Genomic DNA, 13,042 nt, shown 5'->3' on the forward strand with positions numbered 1-13,042 from the left:
CACTGGGCTGGCAGTCACAAAGTGCTCCTTTATGCAGTTGCTAGTGCTGCGACCATGGAAAAGGGCTGCAGCACAAGCCGCTGTGTAAAGGAGCACTTACTGCACTCCATGCACCGGTTGCCATAGGTGCGTGGGGGCTCAACATGTGCCCACTGAGCTGCTTTACGGTGGCCCACAACAGAAGGGAGGCCCTGTTTGGGGACCCAAAATCCATTTCTGACCTCCTTTTCATGGCTGTCTTTACGACATCAATAGGCTGTCAGAAAGGGATATTGTAATTACGATGGCGTTGCCTGCCTCAACACCACCTCAATTTTGGGATGGCGATTTCGATCGCTGCCCCAACAGGATCCATGATCCTGCCAGAGATGGCGGTCTACCCCCGACTATTTAGGGTCCGATGCCGGGATTGTAATCCGCCGGTTGGACGAAAGGGCTGTTTTTTGGTCGGATCGCCACTGTAGGACTGTAGGTGACGGACCGACCAACATCGTAATAAGGCCCTTAGTTAGGAATTTCTATCATTTTTTTTCTTTTTTGTGTGGCCTTGATCATATAGGTATGCTTCTTTAAAGGTTCTTCTAGGGAACCAGGAAATCTTCATGGAACAAAGTGGGTTGGTTTTTAATACTGCCAATGCTACTGGTTCTTTTGACCCCAAGATAACTACTAAAGAATACATTACTTCAATAATCATAAACAAAAACTTTTTTCACTTCACTGATAACTTTTATCCTCTTTGGATTTTAAACCAATAACTAAATGATATGTTTTCTTACTCTAATACACAGACCACTCCTACAGTCTACAAAGTTTCTATTACTCAAAGCAATACATCATAGATTACTGTCATTACAATCGGTTTAAGATTGAAACCGCCTAATGCATTTCGGGGAGGACCTCCCTTATTCAGGGTACCAATGATTGTAATGTCTCTTCAACCTGCGCGCTCGCCAATGCTGCCGGTAGCAATACTCCAGTTGAGATTAATGCAACTGTGAACAGGATCATAATGTTTGCTTGAGGTTAAGCCTGCTTGGCTAGGCCTACTATGAGGTGGCATAGTGGGCAAAAAACAATTGGTTGGAATGCTTCCCAAAGCGATTGCCAGTGGTTAGACTAATTGCAAGCATTCCCTCCATCACTTTTTGTGTATTTGTTACTAAGGGCACTAGACATGCCATTTGCATAAGTCCAGTCTGATGAAAACACTGAGTTCGACATCATGAAAGGAGATATTTGTTTTGGTCTGGAAGCTTCAGGCATTGCAAATTTACAGACCCATTGCACCAAGATCTACAATAGAGTTTCCCAGAAAATTTAAAGTCTGAAGCACTTGCTCCTCAGTGGCCACACTCCTCTAAATTGAATTGATGCACAATTGTGATTGAATGTGATTGACGTGTCCCCTTCTAAGCTCAAAACTCTTTGAAAGTTTAGTGCCGATATGCCTGTATTCTTGAACAACTTGTGAGCAGCCAGGAACTCTGACAAGAAATTCCAGAGAGGCGGTGCACCATTCACATTGACCTGGAAGCTAGCTTCCGATTGTGTTTCAGCTCCATGACCTTATCCTGAGTCACAAGTCACATGCATCATGATACCAAGCCCACTAAATGCATATTGAAAGTGGACTCTCAAGTGCAATGATGGAGCCATGTTGCGGGCTGAGTCAAAAGGGCCAAAGTAAGGTCCTCATTACTAAATACAGATGAGAATCATTGGCTTATTAAAAACACCCCACATGGTTGCGTTGAATTATGATTTCGCAACTCAAACCACTAATTCTGGTCTCCCTGTCTAGATTGTCTTCTGAGCCTGGCACCTCAATGAGTCCTCCACCTCACCATAGGTGGATATGGAGTTGTGTCCCTGCCAACCCAAGTGCTGCGCACCTCCTTTGTCCAGAACTAAACTCTGGCCCAGCATTAAAATCCTGTGCTGGTGTTTGTATGTTCAAAGAGGGCTGATGCCCTGCCTGCATCTGCATCTCCACAAAGTGCCACTGCTTTGCTCACCCTGGTGGCCAGCACTCCTGGCTCTCATTGTTGTGCCCTCAAAACAACATACTAATCTGTTACCAATGATCCCAAAAGGACCAGACCATTTGACACTGCTTGACTGAGCAAACTTAACAACATGAACATTCTGACCTTCTCCACCTTATAGGCAGCACAAATGCCTGATACTTCCCATTAGATAACTGATAGGATATATCAGGATGACACGCTCAGTGTCACCGTAGAAGTTTGAAGCATTGGAGTTCCACTTGCTGAACCTCTGGTACACAATTAAAAGGGAAATAGAAGTGTCACATGGTCACCCACTGAATGACCTGCTCCGACTGCCTACAAAACACCAATGCTGATGTCTTCCCTAAAAATCCCCACAGCCTTCCAGTATGCTGTCGCCACCCAGATTGGGCTTAACTTTCTGCAAGATGATTCCTTTTAATACCAATCGCTGCATACTCAGACACTTTGAGAGTGTTAAATTACCAAGTAGAGCCGCAGAATTTGGCAGCCCAGCATGCAGAATGAGAGAAAGAAAGAGCTAAGAACAAAATAATCATGAAAGGGAGTTTGTCTGGAGTCTGAAGTGAAGAAGCAGTTACTGAGCCTGCAACCTCTAAGGCAGATTCCACAAAGGACAGCCATGTTCAGACCATTTCTGTTCCCACATCTCTAAACACCAAGTGTAAAACCATGTTGTTTGCATTGGCGTGTTCACCTGGCTAGTGGATTTAAATAGGAATGCAGCATGGAGGAATACTGAAACCAGGAAAAGGCTGAAGGCTCACAAATCTACCTGCCACTGAGTGGGGGGGGGGGTAATGATGTACTGTGATGTTTGAGTGTAAGAAGGTAACCCTATTTGCTTTAAACACTCTAAAAGTTTTACTTTTCTTCTACCTGACATTTTCATCTTCAGTGAGGCTGGAGCTCTTCTGTGGTTCGGTTACATGGGTAACCCTTAAAACATCTACACACTACACCAATAATAAAACTGATGTCTAATAAGCTTCAGGCCCACATGTGTGTTTGTACAAGGACTTTTTCAAATGAAAAATGCAACTTTTTCATGTAACTGAAGCATGTAAGATGTGAGTTTATGCTCAACAACGTTCTTTCCCACTACAGAGACCAGTAGCGTAGGTAGCACTTTGGCCGCCTGTGGCAGTCCCTGCATTTGCTGCACCCCCCAATACCCCTTGCTACGCCACTGACAGAGACGCACACCACAAGCTCTTTTGATAATTGGGATAAAAAGCAAGATACCACAGGCCTGTTATTCGTAGGTGTGTGATTAAACCAACTCTAGCCCAAGATTTGGTTTGTAATTTTTACCCCTTTGTATTTCCTATGGAGGTAATTTGTGAGTGAGGCATAAACTTAATGTTGACCTACATGAAAGCCATATGGTAGGACTGTGGGATGAACAGCACGATTCCCTAACAGGCTGGAGGAACACTTGATTTGTGTCTCAGAACTGGTCCTCTGGTGGAGGTAGAACATCCTCGTACATGCTTGCTCTTGGGGTTCCTTGTTAAAGAATAATGTTCCTTCTTTCTGAACTATTTTGTGATCACCCTTTAGTACGCACTTGCTCATTACTAAAAATGAGAACCCTTAATTTCCACTGCTGGTGAAATGCTGGACAATGGGGCAGGCTTAGAAAGGATATGGACCAGCATTTGAGCAAGCCAAAATTAAACCGCTCAGTCAGACCAAAACAGGGACCCGAGGAGAAGCTATCATATACCAACATTTCTTATGTGGTTCTGCAAACAGCTGGTGATGGGGGACCAGGTTTAGTAATTACTCCAAAGTCCAAACAATCCATGCCCCAGACTTTAGTTTTTAGTCATCTTGAAAGTTCCTTAAATCCACCAAAAGTATGCAGCTTTTTGAGCTGGAACATTGCAGGCCTCAGCTCGAAGGTATGCTTGCTTGAATGGAATACTTTCATAAAGTCATATGATATGTGCGCCTTTCAAGAGACCTGGGCAGTAATACCCTTGTTTTGTGAGGGGTACCTGAATTTTTCCATAGCAGCTGAAAGGGAAGGGAAGGGTAGGGCCTCGGGGGGGGGGGCGGGAGAGGAGGTTGACAATCTGGGTTCGGCAAGAGCTTAAAGTGAACATCCAGGTGCTTCCAACTCAGAATAAGGACATCCAAGTGATTAAGCTAACCACTAATACTTATCTATCTATTGTGTTATTTAACATCTATGTCAGAGGTACAAGGGGGAAGAGATGAAGAGTTTTAGTGGATCTGGAAGAGCTCCTTGATACATTACCTGACTCCTCTAAGGTAATAATTATGGGTGATTTTAATACAACATTTGAACCCCTTACCGTGGAGGATGCCATTTGGATCGAGGCAGAAGATAGGAATTGGTGTGTTCCATCGCTTGAGTTGTTGCCTATTAGGAAGTGGACCGATGTGGCTAGCCAGTTAAATAGCATCTGTATGGAACGAGGCCTCAGGGCTTTGAATGGGCGCACTAAATCAGATAGGGCAGGAGCATCAACGTTTAATAACGGGTACTTTGCAAGTAGAATTGATTATGTCCTGGTAAGTTTGAGTCTCTGGTCTTTGGTGGAGGACATGAAGATCACTGATAGGTTGGAAAGCGACCACAACCCGTTTTGTTGTTCCATGTTTTTGACTTGTCTCACGTCAGACACACATTTAAGGGATAGCAATCATATTGGGGAGGTTGTCCCCACCAATGACTTAAGGAGACTCAAGTGGATACAGGTAAAAGAATCCCCAACTCTGTTAGATAATATAGCGCAAAGTCTGCAACTCGCTACTTAAGAGCTCGAGGGCTGGGTATTACAGATAGGAGTCCATGACAGAATAGTGAGTACCCACACCGCATTTTTTAATCTTCTCCGCACATACTTTGAAAAGAAGGGAAAGAAGCCCAAAACGCCTGCCCAGATAGAGGGTTGATGGAATAATGATTAATGCCAGATGGCACGTGAGGCCTTAGGGAAAGCTATCAAGGGGGGTGTTCCATCTAAGGTTCGGGAAATGAGAACACTTTATAAGGTTACACAACTAAAGGCCAAGAAAGCCTCGGAAGTCAAAAGATGGCAGGATTTGAGGGAGGCATTCGTTTCCAAGGACCCTAAGCTGTTTTGGAATATCTACAAATGGCCTATTCATGTTTCAGTAACAGCCTGGGTTAATCACTTCAAGCCCCAATATGCTTCGACCCCCTCTAGTGGGGGTAGTCAAATTCACAAATTTGATGTATCTGGGCGAAACCTTCACCATGAGGGAAGTTGAGGCAGCATTGGACTCGATCTTACCGGGGAAAGGCCCGATGGTATCCTGGATGATACCTTGTTACATGACAAACCCAATTGGAGCCGATATATTCTTCTGCTCTCTAACGCAATTGCACAAGGGGCCTCGACCCCTACATCATGGAAAAATGCAGAAATCATCCCCGTCTATAAAAAAGGGGACAAAGACTGTCCAAGGAACTATAGGCCAATTAGCCTAATCGACTGCTCCCAGAAAATAATTGGTAGGATGGTGCTAAATAGACTTCAGGGGTGGGTGGATTGAGGAGTTCGGAGTTTTATCTCCATTACAAGCTGGATTCCGAGCAGTCACAAGCACCATCGACCAGGTTTTTCGATTCATTCTAATTTACTGGAAGTAAGTAACTTTAGGCAAAGGTAGCCTTTATGCCGCCTTTGTAGATCTCAGGGCGGCATTTGATTTAGTCCCCGCTGGAAATAATGGCTTGTCCTGAAACAGATGGGGCTTCCGCAGGACCTTCTAACTTTGAATCGTAGACTGCATAAAGATAATAAGGCACAAATTAGATGGGGGGGGCACAGGGAAGTCACTGAATCATTCCCAGTGGAACGTGGCATTAGACAGGGCTGTGTGATGGCCCCTACCCTATTCACGCTATATATCAATGGAATAGCTGATTGCATGAGTAGAACACCAACTGATGCCCCTATCTTAGCTGGAGAAAAAGTACCCATCCTGATGTTTGCCCACGACACGTTGATTCTCTCCAAGACCCCTAGTGGACTAAAAAAAGCACTAAAAATCTTTGAGGATTTTTGTTGCAAGAGGGGCTTGGAGGTCAACGTGTCTAAGACAAAGTTCAACGCAAGGAAGGCAAATATGAGGGGTTTTAACATGAAGGATGGACCTCTAGAAGTAGTTAACGAGTTCACCTATCTAGGAGTAAACTTCCAAGGTAGCATGAAGTGGGATCGGCAAATTGACTTAGCCTCACTTAAACTTAGACAGATTTCGGGGGCTCTTTGTCAGGAGAATAATCGCTCCCATTTTAAGACTATCATCCCAGCCCTTGAAATTTATAATCTGAAAGCTGTCAGCTCAGCATTGTATGGTTCGGAGGTTTGGGGCTGTGAGAACCTTGTAGCTCTTACTATCTCTGAAAATAGGTTTCTAAGAAATATTACTGGACTTCCCCAGAGTACCCCTATGTGTCCGCTGTTATTGGATCTGGGTAAAAAAAAAACATTGCAGCTGTAGCCAAATTGCGCCCCCTCCTGTATTGGAGGAGATCATGGTCTACTCCTGAACTTGTTGGCTATGCTCAGGGTTTCTTAGATATTATTAAGGCTAACACATTGCATCACAATAAATGGCTAGGGGCAGTCCGAAACCTCTTAGGAGAGCTAGGGTTGATTGCATTGTGGACTGATCCTGTAAATTCCATCTTTCCATCAAAAGCCGTGCTGAAGGCTAAGTATTGGGAATTGCTTCGAGTAAAAAACACAAGGCAACAAGTGTCAACTTCCCTTGCCAGCCGGTTTATGGATCATAAAGTCGCCCCGAGGCTGGAATCATATTGGGACGCAATTACCAAACCCAAGGATCGCAAGTTGTACTTTCAATACAGGGTGGGGACACTCCCAGTAAGATCTTTTACGATGAAGTGGTCATCTCAATCGCTAATTAGGTGTCCGGGGTGCAGTGCCATAATTGAGTCTACCGCACATATCCTCTTTGTTTGCGATATCTATGCTGCCCCACGTCGGGCTTGGTTGACACCATTCTGTAGGCTCCTAGGCACAAGGGTGGTGGCGGAGGCTGAACGCATTTTGCGTACCGATACCTCACTACCCATTGCATTAGCTATGGCGAAATTTCTAGGCTGGGCATGGACTTTGAGGGCTCGTCTAATTGCACAGTGTGTTTGATATCAGAAATAATAATTATTTATGATGTGGTATGTGCACATGCTCTAATGTTTTATCTTTTTAACTTGCGATTTTAATGGTTTTATTGTTTGTATGTTATTAAAGGGGATGTGCTTAAAATGTATACCTTGATACATGTTTTTAAAGCGGGATTTTGATGTATTTGCCGTTTTCGCACATTGCTTTTATGATTGTAAAAATCGAATAAAGCTTTATGAACGAATAATGTTCTGACTTTGGCAGGCTTGGAAAAGATATGGGCCAGCATTTGAGCAAGGCAAAATTAAACCTCTCAGCCAGACAAAAACAGATCAGGCATTATATGATCAGAAGATGTCAGACCTTTTAAAGTTTCTTCCACACAATAGTGTCCATTTCCCCAGCCATCTTGGAGGAACTGGCCCTCAATATGACTGTATGCAGAGTTCCCTATATTGCAGGTGTAATTAGACTGGGTAACTTATTACTCCAGCACCCTGATGGTGATTTCCAGGGGGGGGGTTAACAGTAATGTTCTGAGTTTAATGGTTAGTTCCAATTGAAGACCACATTTTATGGCTCTTAATATATAAACATGACAGCCATCACTTTGTGCTCAATAATCTATGCGGGTAATAGCCCATGGATCATTTTTGTCATGTTTTGTGAGATTTGCTTCATCATGCTTTGTCTGACTTCTCTTTTCACATAATTAGCTTGAACTCCACAGTAATCTGTATCAGGTACCTTGAAGTGTCTATTATTCAGTTTTTCGTTATGCCATGATATGCCCTGATTGTAGAATTAACTTTTTTAAACCAGGATTACCACCATTCAAATGAACAGAACAATGAATGTGCTTGCTAGTCTGTGTCGGAAAAAAGTGGGAGACAATTAAGATTTTGTTAAAATGAATTTGAAACCTGTGAATTGTCTCAATTAAATTCCTACATGCAAAAGCAATTGACTCTAAAAGTTTGAAACAGGCTATCACAGCTGAAATTCCAAGGGGAAAAGATGGCAAAACTGTGGTGTACTCATGGACTTCTGTTGGTTAAGCAGGTTTCCTAATAAGGTTCATGGGATTTTATGGCAAGTCCAGAGGCTAACATTAAGCAATCTCATTTAATGCCACTACACACAGCAGCCCCTTTAAAAGAATATATAAGGAACGCAACACATTTCCAAAGTTCACAAAACAATTGAACCCCCAACCATCTTTCTTCTTTTTTGTTAATATGTGCTCTGTTGTCTTAGAGAGTAGTGTATGTTGGTGGTCTGAAAGACAATTATGTTTGAATGATATATTATGATTAAGTATACTTGGTGTCTGAGTGATACTTAAGCTTTTTGGGAGCCTGGGTGTTTACTTTAAATAATGTCTTGATTTTCTGAATGTTTGTGTGGTGTGTGTGTATTCGATTAGATAATATTTTATTTTAGATCACAGGAAATACTTCATTATAATTTTAAAACGCTGTACATTTAGCCATTTGGTTTAATTTAGATAAATTATGCAATCGGGTTATTGTGAATCCTCTGAATATTTTCCATTGGGCACAATGGGGGACTTGATAGAGTGCACACTGCTCGAACATGGATAGGGATGAAGAATTTGGAACTACCTCAGTTGAAAGCGAGCAAGCCTTGTCAGAGTGTTCTATGAAGGAGCCTGGAAATGGAGAAAGGATTTGATTGTTGCATGTTCTTTTGCGACATTTTAATTTTGGACAGTTTCCTATGTAGATGCGTTTGGCAGAGTGGATCTATCATGAGCATACAGTTATTTTTATATATATATATAGCATTCATGTTGAATGAGATATGGTCTGTATTACTTATAGAGTAGTATTTAGCAAAGATTTTGCTGCTTGCCAATTGGTTTTAGATTATTTTTAAGAAACCGATAAGGGTGAACAGGTTGTGCACGAGGCAATGTTGGAAGAGTCATTGATAAGTGCAATTGACAAGATCGCCACAAAGGTTGGAATAAGATTGAGAAGAGATTAGAAGGCATTTTGCAGACCAGAGGCCTTGGCCCTGCGGAAGAATGTTTTTGGTCTTCTGGAGAGAAGACCTCTTGCAATGAAAAAAGATGGGTAAGGTTACCAGGAAAAGAAAAGGTATTGAGAAGGTTTGACTAAGTTAAAAGAAGGAAGTCTGCAAGAGCAGACCAAGGAGATCATGAGTCTCCAAATTGTTATATTCCCAGGATAAGCCCATGTAGCAAAGTGGCTTACTTCCTACATTATCCTATTTTTCAGCTGTGAACTTTTGCAAATATTTGCCTACATGACAATGTTGGATTAGTTTTTTCGAAACGACCTTGTTTACACATCTCCCTTCGCACAAAATTATCACGATGCCTCGAGCATCATGTACTAGGCCTGTTTAAGCACTCTGTACAAATGTTGTCCTATCTTCATCCACAGGACGACAGGGCTAGCTACACATCCATAACTTTGCTAATCTACACGTTCATCGCAAGGCGGCTTTCTATTATAAGTAATCAGCAGCATGATAGATTAGCTGCTAGGAGGCACTTCAGCTGACACTGAGGGTCCCCGCATGCTGAGACTTCACCACTCAGTGGTCTGACATATCTGTGAGGGGGAGTCCAGTTCATGACCAAGACGGGCTCCTACATTCTCTCACCAGGTAATGGGGTTGGCTCGTCCCTGTAGGGGATTCTTGGCTAAAACCTACACACACTCTAGGCACATGCTAGTAGGCATTGCATAGTAGGAGTACGCCTGTTTACTGCATTGTGTATATGACTGCATATATGCACTGTTTTAGCACCACGGTAGAACTGTATTTACTATTTGTTTTTGGTGCTAGTAATTGCTTTCATCTGCTTCTGTCTACTGATTATCACAGCACATGTATTCTATACCAGAATAACATTGGTTCAATAAATATTTTGAAACATCTCACTGTGTATTCTGTATATTTCTCGGAGCACAAGTAAGCATGTGTGACTGAGCAAAAGGTTCTGATCTGTTTCTATGATCCCTGCGGGGTGAGGGTTGTCATGTTCAGTCGTTGCCAGAAACCATTCGCTCCCTGGTAAGGATAGGGGGCTTGCGGTGGCACTGTGAGCAAGCTGGCCTCTAGGCCAACATATCCTGTGGGGGTGTCTGGAACCAGTCTAGGCACCAAGCCCCTAGTTTGCTGTCCAAACAAATGTGCAGATCCTACAAATTAGATCCTACACTACAAGCTTATGGAAGTTTCGAAGACACAATAGGTGGGCAGTTTAACTGCCCAATTAAGGGACAAGATAGTAACACAAAAAAAGGCGTAAACATACAGCAGTGCATTGTGATGAATCCTCTGGTCGTACAGAAATTAAGTTGAGTTGTTCATCAGACTGTGATTCAGAGGATCAAGATTTTAAAGATCTGAAAGAGAAGGGGGGTCATGGAGTGGAAATAGGAAAGTAATCTGATGTTCTGAGAGATCGCATAAGAGATTGTATGTTTGACCCACTGCTAATTAAACACCCACTTTCCCCAAAGTGGTCACCATCAGTTCATATGGCGTAATATGTGGAATTTTGGTTTAGAAGGGAGATTCCTAAAGATCTATGGATAAGATTGAGATCGGAGTGTCCAAAGCCTTCATTATTAAATAAAGTGGTGGTAATAACAGAACTGTATGCAAGAGTTTTGTCCTTTACAAAGGACCTGATCCTTGGGATGGGCTAGATTAAGGTCTGAGATGTGTCAGGACACACTTTTGGTTGTTATAGGCCCTTTAACAAAAAATTTCGATATGGTTAAGGAGGCCTATGTTAATCAGAAGAAGTTGCATGTGGAAGAACTCAGACAATGGGTTCAACAAGTATAATGCCTGCTAAGATTTTTGTGGACACCTATGAAACCTGTTCTCTGATATTTATTGATGTCGAGTTTATTCCGTGTTCAGTATAAAATGTAAATTAAATTACAAAAACACCTGTCCTTGAGGAAGGTGAAATCTCTGGATTACATGTTTTAAAAAAAAATCAAAATGTGCTTTTGCTTGAAAAATATTTTCTTCTCATTGTTCCACAGAAATGAAGGTAAACCACAAAGAAAGGATTATGGTGGGGCCTGACACAGGGTATGTTTGAGATCTCAAACTGAGTTTTTCAGTTGCACAGGTCAGTAATGAATAATAATTTTTCAATGCATAGTTGTAATAGTGTTGATATATTCGTTGTATACACAAAAATAAATATCCATGCAACCAAACCAAAGACAGGTTTGGAAATATTAACATTGCTTCATTTTTTTGCTCATGAGAGTGTCACTCACATAATGGCGAATGAGGTCCAAAATACCACAACAAGCATGTTGGTAACCTAGAAATCTCATTAAAATTGGAGGTTGCTGTCTCTGGACTTAAAAACACATCTTTTAGTGACGTTGTTATGAAAATGTGACTTTGAGAAAATTGTCATTTCTTACTTTAACCATTCTGTGCCTTTGCCTGCCTCTGAATACACATCTGGGTCAGGATGACAGTTGGCCTGTTTGTGCATTCACTCTAGACAGTCACACAAAGGGAGCTGATGTGTGCGCTGCATATTCTGATGGCCCATCACCAGGCTGATGGGTCTTCCTGAGCTAGAGTGGTGGGAGAAGTTGCCGGTAACACCTGAATAGAGCTATGCCTGTCTTCACACAAAGAAATCTCCACCCCTATAGTGTGTTTTGGGCCATGGCAAGGAAGGGCAGGGTCTTGTGCACTACAAAACTTTGTTTTAAGGTTGTCTGCTTCAAAGCTGAAATGTGTATAAGTACTGAACGTGTGCACCATATACTCCGAACACTTATGGGTTGAGGACATTCTTACAGAAAAGAAAAGGCTGGATAGCTGTCAGGAGGGACTGCCACTTTGCTGTTTGCTTTGCTGTGTTGACCTGTTACTTGCTGCTTCTGTCCTGGGTGTGAAAGGTCTGGACTTTGCTTTCTACATCCTGCTACCAAGGTTCTCCAAGGGCTTGAGTTGAGCTTGCCTCCTGTTAAGTCTCGGGGGTCATCAAAGATTTTACCTCCAACCACTGAGCGCCTCTACTAAGGAGTCGTACTTGGCAAGTGATGCCAATTCCAGTTCCTGTGCCCTTGGAATATAGTTTGGGGTGCTACTAAGAAGAATCCAAGGCATCAATGCCAATCAATTTCGGAACCGGCACCTACCTGCAACTCTGATGCCATGCAGCTGCCTGCACCGGAGCTGTGGTCCCGCTCAATGCACCAACAGCGACTTACACTGCAGGCTCCAACGACGCTGCAGAGCCTCCAAAGCTCTGCAACTACACAAGATTTGAACACCGTACCACCGAAGTCGGTGGTGCATCCCTCCGACTCTGATGCCTGTGGCCTGGTCCGACAACAATGCAGCAGGTACCAATGCCTTGTGGCTTGACTCTCAACACCTCATCAGCGCTGCTCCACAGTAAGGAACTGAGGTACCACATTGGTATCCGCATCATCACCTACCCTGCAGCAGTAAGGAACCAATGCATCACCTCCCCTGCCTGGCAGTAAGATACTGATTCATCACCTCCCCTGCAACAGTAAGGAATCAAAGCTGCACTGGCCCCTGCAACGCCTCACCTCCTCTGTGATTTGCACCCTTGTAGCTTTTTATGCCGCCTCCAAGGTACTGTACTGGGCAGTAACCATCCCTCACTCCATCGAGGTCGGACTGACTTTGTGGAGTCGTCGACATCAACTCTGACAAAATAGCCTCGGTTGGAGCTATTATTGATTTCTAAAACCTATAATTGATTTCCTATTTAAAAAGTTACATCTTGATTCGTGTATGTTGGATTTTTATCCTTTTGGTCTTGTTTTATTCAGA

General features: G+C 42.9%; 1 protein-coding gene across 1 annotated transcript in view; it reads left to right on the forward strand.

Moving 5' to 3' along the window:
- Positions 1–13,042, forward strand: part of NOS1 (nitric oxide synthase 1) — a 1,595,398-nt gene that overhangs the window by 864,276 nt on the left and 718,080 nt on the right. Inside the window, exon 5 of the mRNA XM_078667121.1 lies at positions 11,248–11,336. The gene's annotated coding sequence lies outside the window, so the exon portion shown is untranslated. The remainder of the gene's footprint in view (positions 1–11,247; positions 11,337–13,042) is intronic.

This window comes from Lissotriton helveticus, chromosome 11, assembly GCF_964261635.1.
Source record: "Lissotriton helveticus chromosome 11, aLisHel1.1, whole genome shotgun sequence".
NCBI lineage: Eukaryota > Metazoa > Chordata > Amphibia > Caudata > Salamandridae > Lissotriton > Lissotriton helveticus.